Source organism: Carcharhinus amblyrhynchos, unplaced genomic scaffold (genome assembly GCF_965287045.1).
Source record: "Carcharhinus amblyrhynchos unplaced genomic scaffold, sCarAmb.v2.hapA scaffold_704, whole genome shotgun sequence".
NCBI classification, from domain to species: Eukaryota; Metazoa; Chordata; class Chondrichthyes; order Carcharhiniformes; family Carcharhinidae; genus Carcharhinus; species Carcharhinus amblyrhynchos.
This window is the reverse complement of record NW_027650444.1, coordinates 66,003-80,909: the sequence shown is the minus strand read 5'-3', so window position 1 is coordinate 80,909 and position 14,907 is coordinate 66,003. Positions and strand designations below refer to the sequence as shown.

Genomic DNA, 14,907 nt, shown 5'->3' with positions numbered 1-14,907 from the left:
AACAAGTGACCGCCCTCTTTGTGCGGGGCAAAGTCTCCTCCCAAGACCTCTCCTAGTTAGTCCAGGTGAGAGCGAAGTGGAAGGATATTTCTATATTCGGAGCGACAATGTCCCAGCGTTGAATGGGGCTGCTTTCCTACCGAAACATAAAATTTAAAGCCCGTCATCTGTGGGGGTGGGGGGGTTTAAACAAATACCCGGCATGTTTGTGCGGGGCGTCGCCATCTTATTGCGGGGTAACGTCTCTCCCTGAGCCACTCCTGGCTCTCTTCTGATCACACCTCAAGGTGGTGGGGGAAGGAGAAATGATATCTCGATGTGTCTGGTGTGGTCAGAGTTATAAAGGAGTTTACTCGGGACATTCTCCCTCTTCCCGAAAAAAAATCACTTGAAGTCCCTCCAAGACGGGATAAACAAACACCTGCCATCTTGTTGCGGGGCGCCGCCATATTTGTGCGGGGCACAGGTCGAGCACATTGGCCTTTTTTTGGGAAAAGATTTCTTTTCTCGTTTTTCCTGACAGGGAATAAAAAAATTGGAGCCTCTGTCCGTGCGGAGAAGGAATGAAAGCGGAGAATGGATTTGAAAAAAATAAGATTAGCGTCTGACGTACTGCGATGGCGTGATGACATAAGCGGGCGACGTCGTGCGTCTGCGGCTTTGGGAGGCTGTGAGGCGATACAGGTAAGCAGTCAGTGGGGGGAGAGGGGAGTCTGAATTGGGGTCTAATATAGTCCAAACCCCCTTCTGTCAGTGCTGGCTGTTCATTCTGTTATTGCCCTGCCCCACTGTCTACCTGTTGTCCCTTGTTGGGACCCTTCCCCCACTCTCAGCTGCCTCAACAGCTTATTCTACTGACCCTCCTCTCTTCCCCTCCCATGGAGGGGCTTTTCAAAGGTTTTTCCCTTTGCCCCACTCTCTGCCCCAGGGGTTGCACCTTGAGGCTGCTGCAACGATTTACCTGCTCCAAGTGCTTTCTATTCTGGGGATCTAATTTCACTTGTTACTGTCGCATGGATTGGGATACAGTGAAAAGTATTGGGTTTGATTGATTGGGATACAGTGAAAAGTATTGGGTTTGATTTATTATTGTCACACGGATTGGGATACAGTGGGAACAGTATTGGCTTTGATTTATTATTGTCACACGGATTGGGATACAGTGGGAACAGTATTGGCTTTGATTTATTATTGTCACACGGACTGGGATACAGTGGGAACAGTATTGGCTTTGATTTATTATTGTCACATGGATTGGGATACAGTGGGAACAGTATTGCTTCTTGCACGCTTATACAGATAAGATTCTTCATAGAGTAGGGAAGGAGGAGACGATGCAGAATATAGTGTTCCAGTCATAGTTCGGGCATTTTTTTGCATGTTATACATACAGTTCATGCAGTATTGAATTGATTATTGTTAGTGTGTTGGGATACAGTGAAAAGTATTATCTCTTGCGTGCTGTATAGAATCACTACTGCACCCACAGTGGCCAGATTCTGATTCCACACAGTATTTTGCATTTAACAAAAACAGAAAATGCTGCAAAATCTCAGCAGCTCTGATAGAATCTGTGGGGAGAGAATAGATCCAACATTTTGAGTTTGGATGACTCTTTTTGGAGTTCTAATGGTTTTTCCAATTTTTTTTATATATACAAAGCCTTTGCTCAGTGGGGTAGTGTGTTGTGAAGTGCTGAACTATCAAAGGTGCAGTCTTTTAAATGAGATTAAGTTTAAAGTTATTTAGTAGGCTTACATTAACACTGCAATGAAGTTCCAGTAAAATCCCTGAATCGCCACACACTGGCGCCTATTCGGGTACACTGAGGGAAAATTTAGCTTGGCCAATGCATCAAACCAGCATGTCTCTCAGACTGAGGGGAAACCGGAGCACCCGGAGGAAACCCACGCAGACACAGGGAGAGTGTGCAGACTCCACACAGACAGTGACCAAGCTGGGAGCTGAGCCTGGGTCCCTGTGAGGCAGCAGTGGTAACCACTGTGTTAAGCTGTTAAGATGTGGAGATGCCAGCGTTGGACTAGGGTAAGCACAGTAAGAAGTCTCTCAACACCAGGTTAAAGTCCAACAGATTTATTTGGCACTAGCTTTCAGACTCTCGGGCTCCTTCATCAGGTGAGTTAGGACCTGGGTTCACAGTCACTTAAGTTTCCTTTGTACTTTTCGTTTCTGTTCGGGCCATTCCGCCTCCTTTTGGGGAGCTGCCCCCTTTTTCTTTGTCCGAATGTAATTTAAGTTTGTTTACTTGGTTTGATCCGAAAGACCCCCCCCCCCCCACAATGAAGGAGCCTGAGACTCCAAAAAGTAATGCCAAATAAACCTGTTGGACTTTAACCTGGTGTTGTGAGACTTCTTACTGTTACCAAGCTGTTAAACCAAAATTCCGTGTGCTCTGCCACGTGAAAAGTCCCATTAGACAGTTTTGAACAACGACGGGTAAGTTATCAATGTTGTTTCTCATAGAATAATAGAGTCATAGAGGTTTGCAGCATGGAAGCAGGCCCTTCAGCCTTTTTTTTTAAACGCCTAACCTAGGGGAAGGTAGTGGAAGCAGATACGTAGTGACTTTTAAGGGGCGTCTTGACAAGTACATGAATAGGATGGGAATAGAGGGATATGGTCCCCAAAAGGGTAGAGGGTTTTAGTTAAGTCGGGCAGCATGGTTGGTGCAAGCTTGGAGGGCCGAAGGATCTGTTCCTGTGCTTTAAGTTTCTTTGTTCTTTAGTCCCAATTGCCCACATTTGGCCCATATCTCTCTTGCCCATCTTACCCATGTAAGTGTCTAAATGCTTTCTAAAAGACAAAATTGTACCTGCCTCTACTACTGCCGCAGGCAGCTTGTTCCAGATACTTGCCAATCTGTGAAAAAATTGCCCCTATGGACACTTTTGTATCTCTCCCCGCTCACCTTAAACCTATGCCCCCTACCTTTGGGAAAAGATATTGACTATCTAGCTGATCTATGCCCCTCATTATTTTATAGACTTCTATAAGATCATCCCTAAGCCTCCTACGCTCCGGGGGAAAAAGCCCCAGTCTATCCTTATAACTCAAACCATCAAGTCCTGGTAGCATCCTAATAAGTCTTTTGGTCAATCTTCTGGTCACTATTTATCCCTCAAAGTCACAAAATTATCAAATTGATATGAATGGCACAGTGTTTAGCGCTGCTACCTCACAGTGCCAGGGACGATTCCTGGCTTGGGTGACTGTGTGTGTGGAGTTTGCACATTTTTCCAGTGTCTATGTGGGTTTCCTCCGGGTGCTCCAGTTTCCTCCCACACTCCAAAAGATGAACAGGTTAGGTGGATTGGCCACGCTAAATTGCTTTAGTGTCCAATGATGTGCAAGTTAGGGGGATTAGCCCAGGTATATGTGCAGGGTTACAGGGGTTGGCGGGGGGTCGGGAAGCTTGGGTGTGATGTTCTTTCGGAGAGTTACTGCAGACTTGTTGGGCCAAATGGCCTCCTTCTGCACTCCAGGGATTCTAATTTACAACACTAGTGTTTGTGGGAGTTTCCTGTGTGTAAACTGGCTCCTGCTTCCCTAATTCAAACATGTTTCATTGGCTGTAAAATGCTTCTGGATGTCTGGAAAGCTGCTACCCAATGCAAGTATTTTTCACCTTTATCACTTCATAGGATCCCTACAGTGCAGGATGAGGCCATTTGGCCCATTAAGCCTGCACCAACCACAATCCCACCCAGCCCCTATCTCTGTAACCCCATATATTTACCCTAGCTCGTCCTCCTGACACTAAGGGGCAATTTAGCATGGCCAATCCACCTAACCCACACATTTTTGGGAGTGTAGAAGGAAAGAACATAAGAACATAAGAAATAGGAGCAGGAGTAGGCCTTCGAGCCTGCCGCGCCATTCAATAAGATCATGGCTGATCTGTCGTGTCTCAGTTCCACATTCCCGCCCTCTCCCCATAACCCTTAATCCCCTCTCTTATCAAAAACCCATCAACCCGCGTCTTAAAAATGTTTAGCGAGGTAGCCTCCACCACTTCAACGGGCAGAGAATTCCAGAGATTCACCACCCTTTGAGTGAAGAAGTTCTTCCTCAACTCCGTTCTAAACCATCCCCCCTTTATCTTGAGGCTGTGCCCCCTAGTCCTACTGTCCTTTCTGAGCGGGAAGAGTCTCTCCACCTCTATCCTATCCATCCCATTCATCATCTTATATGTCTCAATGAGATCTCCCCTCATTCTTCTAAACGCTAACGAGTACAATCCTAGTTTATTCAGCCTCTCCTCATAGCTCAACCCCCTCAACTCCAACATCAGCCTAGTAAACCTCCTCTGCACTCCCTCCAAGGCCAAAATATCCTTGCGTAAGTACGGCGCCCAAAACTGCACACAGTACTCCAGCTGCGGCCTCACCAATGCCTTATATAGCCACAGCAAGACCTCCCTACTTTTATATTCAATCCCCCTCACTATGAAGGCCAGCATCCCATTCGCCTTCCTGACCACCTGCTGCACCTGCAAGCTGGGTTTTTGCGACTCGTGCACAAGGACCCCGAGGTCCCTCTGCACCGTCGCTTGCTGCAGTTTTTCTCCACGTAAGTAATAATCCTTCCTACCATTATTCCTACCAAAGTGGACCACCTCGCACTTGCCAACATTAAATTCCATTTGCCAGTTCCTGGCCCATTCGCCCAGCCTATCTAGATCTTTCTGTAGACTCTCCACACCCTCCACGCAATTTTGTGCAGACTCCATACAGACAGTGACCCAAGCCAGGAATCGAACCCAGGTCCCTGGCGCTGAGGCAGCAGTGCTAACCACTGTGCCACCCTGAGTCATAAGCTGTGATAATAAAAGCAGAATGTACTGGATTAACTCTGGCAGCATCTCTGGAAAGAGAAACAGTTAAAGTTTCGAGTCCAGATGACTCCTTCATGAGCCATGATTGGCTTCCACTCTCAGATTGAGCACATGATCAGTGTCTGTTTCAGTGCAGCCCTAAGGCAGTATTTCACTGTGGGTGCTGTCTTTATTAAACTGAGGCCCTGTCTATCTGCTCATGAGGCTCATCTTGTCCTAAAGTAGCAAAGTTGTCCTTGAGTCTAAAACCGCCAAAGCTTTCGTAAGTTAGAAGAGAGTCATGGAAACAGGCCCTTTGGCCCAACTTGTCCATGCCACCCAGATTTTGCCACCAAGCTAGTCCCAATTGCCTGTCTAAATGCTTTTTAAAAGACAATTATACCTGCCTCTACTACTGCCTCTGGCAGCTTATTCTAGACAGCCTCCACCCTCTTACCTTAAACCTATGCCCTCTAGTTTTAAACTCCCCTACCTTTGGGAAAAAATATTGACTATCTAGCTGATCTGCACTTCTCATTATTTTATAGGCATTGATAAGATCAGCCCTAAGCCTCCTGCGCTCCAGGGAATAAAAGGTTCCAGTCTATCCAGCCTCACCTTATAACTCAAACCATCAAGTCCCAGTAGCATCCTAGTAAATATTTTCTGCACTCTTTCTAGTTTAATAATATCCTTTCTATAATAGGGTGAGCGGATTATTCGCAATATTCCAAGGGTGGCCTTACCAATGCCTTATGCACCTTCAACAAGACGTCCCAACTCCTGTGTTCAGTATTCTGACCAGTGACAGCAAGCATGCTGAATGCCTCCTTCACCACCCTGTCACCAACTTGCATTTTTGTAGAGCCTTTTCAGGGCATCTTTGTAGTCAATGAAGCACTTTTAAAGTGTAATCATATAATCCCAATAGTGCAGACTGGCCATCTTCAGCATCAACTCAGCATCTTACCCAGGCCCGCACCCCAACCGGCTGGATTCTCGTAACTTCTAATCCACCATACCTGCACTAAAGGGCAATTTAGCATGGCCAATCCACCTAACCTGCGTGTCTTTGGACTGTGGAAGGGAGCCGGAGCACCTGGAGGAAACCCACGCAGACACGGGGAGAATGTGCAGACTTTGCACAGACAGTGACCCAAGGCTGGAATTGAACCTGGATCCCTGGCATCGTGAGGCAGCAGTGCTAACCACTGTGCCAAGGATGTAGGCAGTGGGCTAGCCGTGCTCCCAGAAACAGCAATGATCAGGTTTTAGCAATGTTGGTTGAATGATAAATAATGACCAGAATACTAGGGTGAATTCTCTTTCCTGTCAACTTTATAGGATGCTTTGCATCAAATGGCAAGGACAGGCTTGGTTTAACATTTGTCTGAAAAATGGCATCGTCAACAGTGCAGCACTCCACTCGCTCTGTACTGCTCAGGGAGTGCTAACCAAGATTGCTGCCTCTGACTAGGGGTCTGTAACTGGCCACCCAATGAGCCAAGGTTTAGCATGTATGAATACAGCTTTGTTTGACATGTTATTTGGCAGTGTATTATGCCCTATTATGGCAGTATATTATGGTGGTTATGTAGATTTTTTTTATCAAAAAAAAACACCCAATAATTACTTCAGAATTGTGGCTGGATGATGAATGCTTCATCGTCTTTTGAGAGGTATCTTTGTTTTCTAAGTAGTCCTTTTGACTTTCTCCCTCCTTGCCCCACCTCTGGTGAACAAACCGCGCTGCCATTTTACCTTGCTGCTGGTATTGTGTTGATTATTTTTGGATGTTTAAGTGGCACGGTGGCACATTGGTTAGCACTGCTGCCTCAGCACCAGGGATCAGGGTTCAATTCCAACCGTGGGTCACTGACTGTGTGGAGTTTGCACATTTTTAAAATTTATTTATTAATATCACAAGTAGGCCTAAATTAATACTCCTGCACTGTAGGGATTCTATTCACAGCTGAGTTGAGAATTGTCAAGTGTCTCCTAACTGGAAGCTGAAGTGGGATTAGAGCTTTATACACTCAGTATTACAGCACAGACCAGGCCATTTGGCCCACTTTGGGTCTCTCGTCATAGTTTGTGTTTTGCACAGGGCCCTCTAGCCCCAGATCATGTAACACTGCAATGAAGTTGCTGTGAAAATCTCCTAGTCGCCACACTCTGGCGCCTGTTGGGGTACGCTGAAGGAGAATTTAGCACGGCCAATGCACCTAACCAGCACGTCTTTTGTAGGAGGAAACCGGAGCACCCGGAGAAAACTTGTGCAGATATGGGGAGAATGTGCAGAATCCACACACACTGACCCACGCTGGGAGTCGAACCTGGGTCCGTGGTGCTGTGAGGCAAGAGTGCTAACCACTGGGTTACCTCTGGGTGCTCCGCTTTCCTCCCACATTCCAAAGATGTGTGGGTTAGGTGGATCGGCCATGCCAGTTGGTGTCAGGTGATTTGCAGGGTAAATACGTGGGGTTTAGGGGATAGGGCCTGGGTGGAATTGATTCCAGTGCAGGTTTTGCACTATAGGAGTTCTATATTGGTTCCAAAAGGACAGTGTGGTACAAGCAATATGCTTTTCTGAAGAAGTGGCCTTCCTCCACATAAATATAATGCCCTGTGCTATGAAACCAACCTGTGGGTGGTATAACATTTGGGACCAGCTAATGGGATAGGAAGCACAGGCTGATGCCTGATATTGTGTGAGGGCTTTGCGAAAAGTGTGGGTAATTGGACAGTTCATATAATTAACAGGAGCATGGTGGGTTGTGTAATATTTGAATGTTCGTGTACTGATACTGATGGGGTTACTTGATCTGAGGCTGGAGGGGCCTGTACAAAACATAAACTATGATGAGAGACCAAGATGGGCCAAATGGCCTGGTCCGTGCTGTAACACTGTACAAAGCTCTAATCCCACTTCAGCTTCCAGTTAGGAGGCACTTGACAGAATTCTTAACTCAGAGCTGTGGATAGTCAGTCATAGAATCAGTGCAAAAGGAGGCCATTCAGCCCATTGAGTCTGCACCAACCACAATCCCACCCAGCCCCTATTCCCGTAACTCCACACACTTACCCTGCTAGTCCCTGTGACACTAAGGGGCAATTTAGCATGGCCAATCCACCTAAACCTCACGTATTTGGATTGTGGGAGGAAACTGGAGCGCCTGGAGGAAACCCAGACGGACACAGGGAGATCATACAAATTCCACACGGACAGTGACCCAAGACCAGAATTGAACCTGGGTCCCTGGCACTGTGATGCCATAGTGCCACCATACTGCTGCTGTGCCAGCATGCCATCCCATAAAATTGGGCCATTGGGTATATTCAAGTTTGGGATTGATTATAAACTTGGGAATTAAGGAGAATTTATGAAAAGTAACCAGAAAGCTTGCTTGATATGTGAAACTATTTGGGCAGAAAGTTTTGGAGGTTAGGCATGATCACCAGTGGGGAGCTAGCAAAGGGTGGGTTGGAATATGAGAGGGATATTTGACATGTTGACTAAAAAGATGGGCATGGCCTTTTGATGTCGCAATATGTTTCACTGCCAATAAGGTGCTATTTTGGAGTGTAGCCACTTGTGATATAGGAACAGAAGTCGGCAAATTCAGCCCTTCGAGCCTGCTCCGCCATTTAATTAGATCATGGCTGATCTCTCCCTGGTCCCAAATCCACCTCCCCACCTGTCCCTTATATTCTCTCATCCATTTTTTTATTAGAAACGTATCTACCTCCTCCTTGATACCATTCAATGATTCAGTCTCCTGCGCTATGGGGCAATGAATTCCACAATTCACTACCCTCTACGAGAAGTAGTTCCTCCTTATGTCAGTTTTAAATCTACTGCCTCTCGACCTATATCTTTGATCTTTTGTTGAAGATTGCAGTGTAAGGGAGTGTATTGGCCAGTTGTATACAGCAAGATCCCACACAAAAATAAATACTAGATTTTTTTTGGAATAAGGGATAAATATTGGCCAGAGATCCTGGGACAATACAGCCTTCTTTGAAACAGTGGCCGTGGGATTTTGTTTTCTTGTTTAACTGAGACAGCTGGAAAAACAGCAGCTTTGAAAATGCAGCACACCCTCCACTGCATGGGGCTTGAACCCGTACCCTGTTGACTCAGAGGCAAGACCAACTGAACCACAGCTGACATGTCAACAGGAGTGGGGAATGCTGTAAACTAGTTCAGGATTGATCAGATTGTGAACCAGCCTCCCACCCATTGAGTGTGTCTACACTTCCTGCTGCCTTGGCAAAGCAGCCAGAATAATTTAGGTCCCCGCGTACCCTAGACATGCACTCTTCCACCTTCTTCCGTTGGGGTAAAAGATACAAATTTTGAGGTCATGTACCAACTGACTCAAGTCCAACTTCTTCCCTGCTGCCATCAGATCCCTAAATGGACCTACCTTGCATTAAGTTGATTTTTCTCTACATCCTAGCTATGACTGTAACACTACATTCTACACTCTCCTTTCCTTCTGTATGAACGGTATGCTATGTATGTATAGCGCGCAAAAAGCAATACTTTTCACTTCACCCCAATACATGTGACAATAATAAATCAACCACTTCCTTTATCTCACCCACTGTGGGCGAGTTAACCATTGGCACCTTATATCTCCAGGAAGTCCCTTCCTCAATCCCTCTTGGCTTCAGTCTGCTAGGTTGGTGGAGGGGGGTGGGGGGGAGGATACACAATCCAAAACAGTTTATGATTGGGCTGTCTGCAGCTTTACAGTGCCCGTCCTCCTATTCACACCCCTCCATGTCCTGTCTTCGTAACCTCCTGCAATGTGCATCCACCCACTTCAACTCGCCATTGGTGGCCATGCTCTCAGTTACTGGAGCCTGAAGTTCTGGAATTCCCTCCCTGAAGTTCTCTGCCTCTCCTACTCCTCCTCAACACCTTGATCGAGTTTTTGGTTCCTGCGCTGATATTTCCTTTGTGGCTTGGTGTTAAAAGTCTGATCTCAAAGAATCCCTACAGTGCAGGAGGAGGCCATTCGGCCCACTGAGCCTGCACCAACAACAATCCCACTCAGGCCCCATCCCCATAACACCATGTGTTTAAAATTTATTTATTCATGTCACAAGTCGGTTTACATTAACACTGCAGTGAAGTTACTGTGAAAATCCTCTTGTCGCCACACTCTGGTGCCTGTTTGGATGTACCAAGGGAGAATTTAGCATTGCCGATTCACCTAACCAGCATTGTGCAGTTTTGGGCGCCATACTTACGCAAGGATATTTTGGCCTTGGAGGGAGTGCAGAGGAGGTTTACTAGGCTGATGCTGGAGTTGAAGGGGTTGAGCTATGAGGAGAGGCTGAATAAACTAGGCTTGTACTCGTTAGAGTTTAGAAGAATGAGGGGAGATCTCATTGAGTCATATAAGATGATGAATGGGATGGATAGGATAGAGGTGGAGAGACTCTTCCCGCTCAGAAAGGACAGTAGGACTAGGGGGCACAGCCTCAAGATAAAGGGGGGACGGTTTAGAACGGAGTTGAGGAAGAACTTCTTCACTCAAAGGGTGGTGAATCTCTGGAATTCTCTGCCCGTTGAAGTGGTGGAGGCTGCCTCGCTAAATATTTTTAAGACGTGGGTTGATGGGTTTTTGATAAGAGAGGGGATTAAGGGTTATGGGGAGAGGGCGGGAATGTGGAACTGAGCCACGACAGATCAGCCATGATCTTGTTGAATGGCGGGGCAGGCTCGAGGGGCTAGATGGCCTACTGCTCCTATTTCTTATGTTCTTATGTTATTTGAACTTAGCCTGCTAATCCCCTGACCCCAAAGGGCAATTTGGAAAGCACAGTGGCACAGTTACTAAGTTGACACTTGACATCAGCAGGGTAAATATGGGGGGTTAGGGGGATAAGGCCTGGTGGTGTTGTTGCAGGCTCGAAGGGCCAAATGGCCTCCTTCTGCACTGTAGGGATTCTGTGAATTTAGCATGACCAATCCATCTAAGCTGTCCATCTTTGGAGTATGGGAGGAAACCGGAGCACCCAGAGGAAACCCACGCAGACACAGTGAGAATGAGCAGACTCCACACGCACGGTGACCTGAGCCGGAAATTGAACCTGGGTCCCTGATGCTGTGAGGCAGCAGTGCTAAACACTGATTATCTTGTCTGATAATGCTGCAGTTAAATCCTTTGGCTTGTCTTACTTTGCAATGATGCTAATATAAATGCAAATCTAATATGGAAATGAAAGACGTGCTATGTAAATGTTGGAGTGGTATTCTGCTGAGCGTTTAAATAGTTGATTGACATAATAGGGCATTGTTTTCTGGGGATTTGTCCATGAGCTTTATTCTGTCTCATCTGCCAAGAATGCAATTTTTGTGTTTGCTCTGGTGTTGACAGCTGTCTGGTATCTTTATCTAAGTGTTCCTCGTGCGTATCTGTATCTGCTGAGAAATTGAATCTTGGATGATGACACAACTGAACCAAGTCCTGTTGTTTCTTTATCTTCCCCACTCCCTTGCACTTGTTTTCATATTTGATCAGCATTGGAAGGCAGGAGGTTTGCTTCCGAGTTTAAAGTGTCGCAAGTAAGTTTACGTTAACACTACTGTGAAAATCCCCTGGTCGCCACACTCCAGCACCTGTTTAGGTACACAGAGGGAGAATTTAGCATGGCAAATGCACCTAACCACCATGTCTTTTGGACTGTGGGAGGAAACCGGAGCAGACACTGGGAGCACATTCAGAATCCGCACAGACAGTGGCCCAAGCCGGGAATCGAACCTGTCTCCTTGATGCTCTGAGGCAGCAGTGCTAACCGCTGTACCATTCAGCCAGAGTGTACTTCCAACCAGAGTTAGCAATCCTGAGCTGGGATTAGGGGTAATTTATTAGCTTGGGTAGATGACTGGCTGATGGACAGAAGACATAGTCAGGATAAATGCAAGAAGTAACTAGTGGGATGCCACAGGGTTTGGTCAAAGAAGAAAGAAAATTAAAGCACAGGAACAAGCCCTTTGGCCCTCCAAGCCTGCAGCAACCATGCTGCTAGATTTAACTAAAACCCCCTACCCTTCTGGGGACCATATCCCTCTATACCCATCCTATTCATGTACTTGTCAAGACGCTCCTTGAAAGTGACGACTAAATCTGCTTCCAGTACTACCTCTGGCAACGAATTCTAGGTACCCACCATTCTGTGTAATGCCTCATACATCTCCTTTAAACCTATGCCCCCTATGTCCTTGGGGCCCCAGCTATTTACAATCTATATTAATGACTTGGCTACAGGGATAGAAGGCTCTATAGCCAAATTTGCACTCGAGACAAAAATAGGCGGGACTGTGAGTCGCAATGAGAAAATAAGAACTTTACAGATGGATATAGATAGGTTAGGAGAGTGGGCCAAAACGTGGCAGATGGAGTTTAATGTGGATAAGTGTGACATAATGCATGAAAAATGAGAAGGCGACTCATTATCTAAATTGGGAGAGACTTCGGGATGTCCCAGTGCAGAAAGATCTGGGTGTCCTCATTCATTAGTCACAGAAAATTAGCAGCAGGTAATAAAGCGAGTGGAATGTTGGCATTTATAGCTAAAGGAATAGAATACAAAGGTAAGGAAGTATTGGTGTAGTGCAGTGAAGGCTGGCCTACACTGAATATTGTTATTCAGTTGCCTACACTGTCTGTGTTATCCTTTGACAGTCTCGATTACCTGTTAGTGTCGGGCTATTGTCACTCCCTGTATATTCTGTGCCTGCCCATCTTACTCTACTTCACCTGGCAAAGGTGCAGCACCCTGAAAGCTCGTGATTTCATATAAACCTGTTGGACTATAACCTGGTGTCATGTGACCTCTCATCATGTCCACCCCAGTCCAACACTGGCATCTCCACATCCTATCTGAGGAAGGATGTTCTTGCTGTGGAGGGAGTGCAGAAAGTTTACCAGACTGATTCCTGGGATGGTGGGACTGATGTATGAGGAGAGAGTGTGGGTTAGGATTGTATTGATTGGAGTTGAGAATGAGGTGGGGGGGGAATGCTAGAAACCTGTTAAAATTTTATAGGAAAGAAGTAAAGTTTATTCATTAGTCACCAGTAAAGCTTACATTAACACTGCAACGAATTACACTGAAATACCCTCAGTCGCCACACTCGGGTGCCTGTTCGGGTCAATGGAAGCCAGAGCACCCGGAGGAATCCCATGCAGACATGGTGAGAACATGCAAACTCCACACAGACGGTGACGCAAACTGGTAATCAGACCCACATCCTTAGCGCTGTGAGGCAGAAGTGCTAACCACTCTGCCACAGTGCCACCCAAATGGACTGGGCAGATGCAGGAGGGATGTTCCGAAGGTGGAGGTATCTAGTGGTCACTGTCTTAGGATAAGGGATACACCTTTAAGGACTGAGATGAGGAAAAAGTTCTTCACCCAGAGAGTAGTGGATCTGGGGAATTCATTAACACAGAAAGTAGAGGCCAGAGCACACTGATCTTGGGGCAAAAGGGATCAATGAGTATATGAGGGGGATGGGGCATAATCATAATTAATCTAGGAGCGTTCTTGAAGGGCTGAATGGCCTATTCCTCTTCTATTTTCTATATTTGAAGAGTGCTGTAGTGCTCCTTAAAGGGTGGGCACTGGTATATTAGATAGAGGGGCACGTAAAACAGTTGATGATTGGTCAGGAGAATAGGAGCATTCTTGTGCTACTTGTGGGTTGTACTGTTGTCTCTTGAATCAGAACATTCTCTCTTCCACCTTCTTCCATCAAGAAAAAGATACTAAAGTCTGAGGTCGCTTATCAACCGGCTTAAGAGCAGCTTCTTCCCTGCTGCCATCAGACTTTTGAATGGGCCTACCTCGCATTAAGTTGGCCTTTCTCTACATCTTAGCTATGACTGTAACACTACGTTCTGCACTCTCTCCTTCTCTATGCTTTGGCTGTATAATGCGCAAGAAACAATACTTTTCACTATATACTAATACATGTTTCAATAATAAATCAAAGGTTTGTGGGTTCAAGTTTCAAGACATCTGTACAAAATGCAGATGAACACTGCAGCACTGGGGGGGAGAGGGGGGGTTGGTTTTTGATGAGACTTTAAACAGACACACTACCTGCCCCCTCAGGCACAACACAAGGGCTACCGTGTTATTCTGAGGAGTGTTCTCCCCAAGAGTCCTGACCAATTCTTATCTTGCAACTTCCATCGTGTGAAAGCCAGCCTATCAGGTCATTATCACATTGCTGCTGTTTGAGTTTGTGAAAAGCGGCAGCAATTCAAGTACTTGAGGGGCTGCAAAGTGCTTTGGGACATTGGCGAACGGTGCCGTGGAACTGGAACGTTGTCTTTTCCTTCACTCCAGTTTGTTAAAGATTGTTTGTGAAAAGTAAGGAACGCCTAAATCTCCCTCAGCCTTCGAATTGCTGCGTCTGATCCCTCTGGCCTGCTCGAACTCGATCCCACTGGCTGACTATAAGTTTGTTCCCACGCTTGTGTAAGTAATCTTTTGTTGAAGAAGCCTGCATGTCCCACTTGCCGTGTGCATATGTTTGCTATTTTTAAGTGGCACTAGTGTTGAATTTAATCATTTAGCTCGCAGCTCACAACTTGTATGATGTTAACCTGAAGGTAACCTGTTCCACTGTGTGAAAAGATCTCTGATTTGTCCCTGACCTGTTGAAAAGTCGTCACCCTGAGATACCACTGCACCGTTCCTGCCACTAAGGCTTCACCTGTCTCATGAACTGCCCATCTCTCCTAGCTCTCACCTGTTGACTCTCTATTTTCTCTCTCTGCAGATGCAGCCAGACCTGCTGAATTTTTCCAGCATTTTCTGTTTTTGTTTGTGTATTGTGGGGTGGCACTTTGGTTAGCACTGCTACCTTACAGTGCCAGGGACCCAGGTTTGATTCCTGGTTTGGGTCAGTCTCTGTGGAGCCTGCATGTTCTGTCCGTGTCTGAGTGTTTCCTCCGGGTGCTCCGGTTTCCTCCCACAGTTTGAAAGACATGTTGGTCAAGTGCTATGGCTAAATTCTCCCTCAGTGTACCCGAGAGTGTGGC

The 14,907-nt window shown here is 46.3% G+C and overlaps 1 protein-coding gene across 2 annotated transcripts in view; it reads left to right on the top strand.

The window, feature by feature from the left end:
* The first annotated feature begins 547 nt into the window (after positions 1–547).
* akt1s1 (AKT1 substrate 1 (proline-rich)) overlaps positions 548–14,907 on the top strand; it is a 32,709-nt gene continuing 18,349 nt past the window's right edge. Inside the window, exon 1 of one of the 2 annotated variants that reach the window (XM_080184381.1) lies at positions 548–684. The gene's annotated coding sequence lies outside the window, so the exon portion shown is untranslated. Of the gene's footprint in view, positions 685–14,209; positions 14,342–14,907 lie in introns of those variants that run through there. The other variant, XM_080184382.1, reaches the window with a different exon arrangement.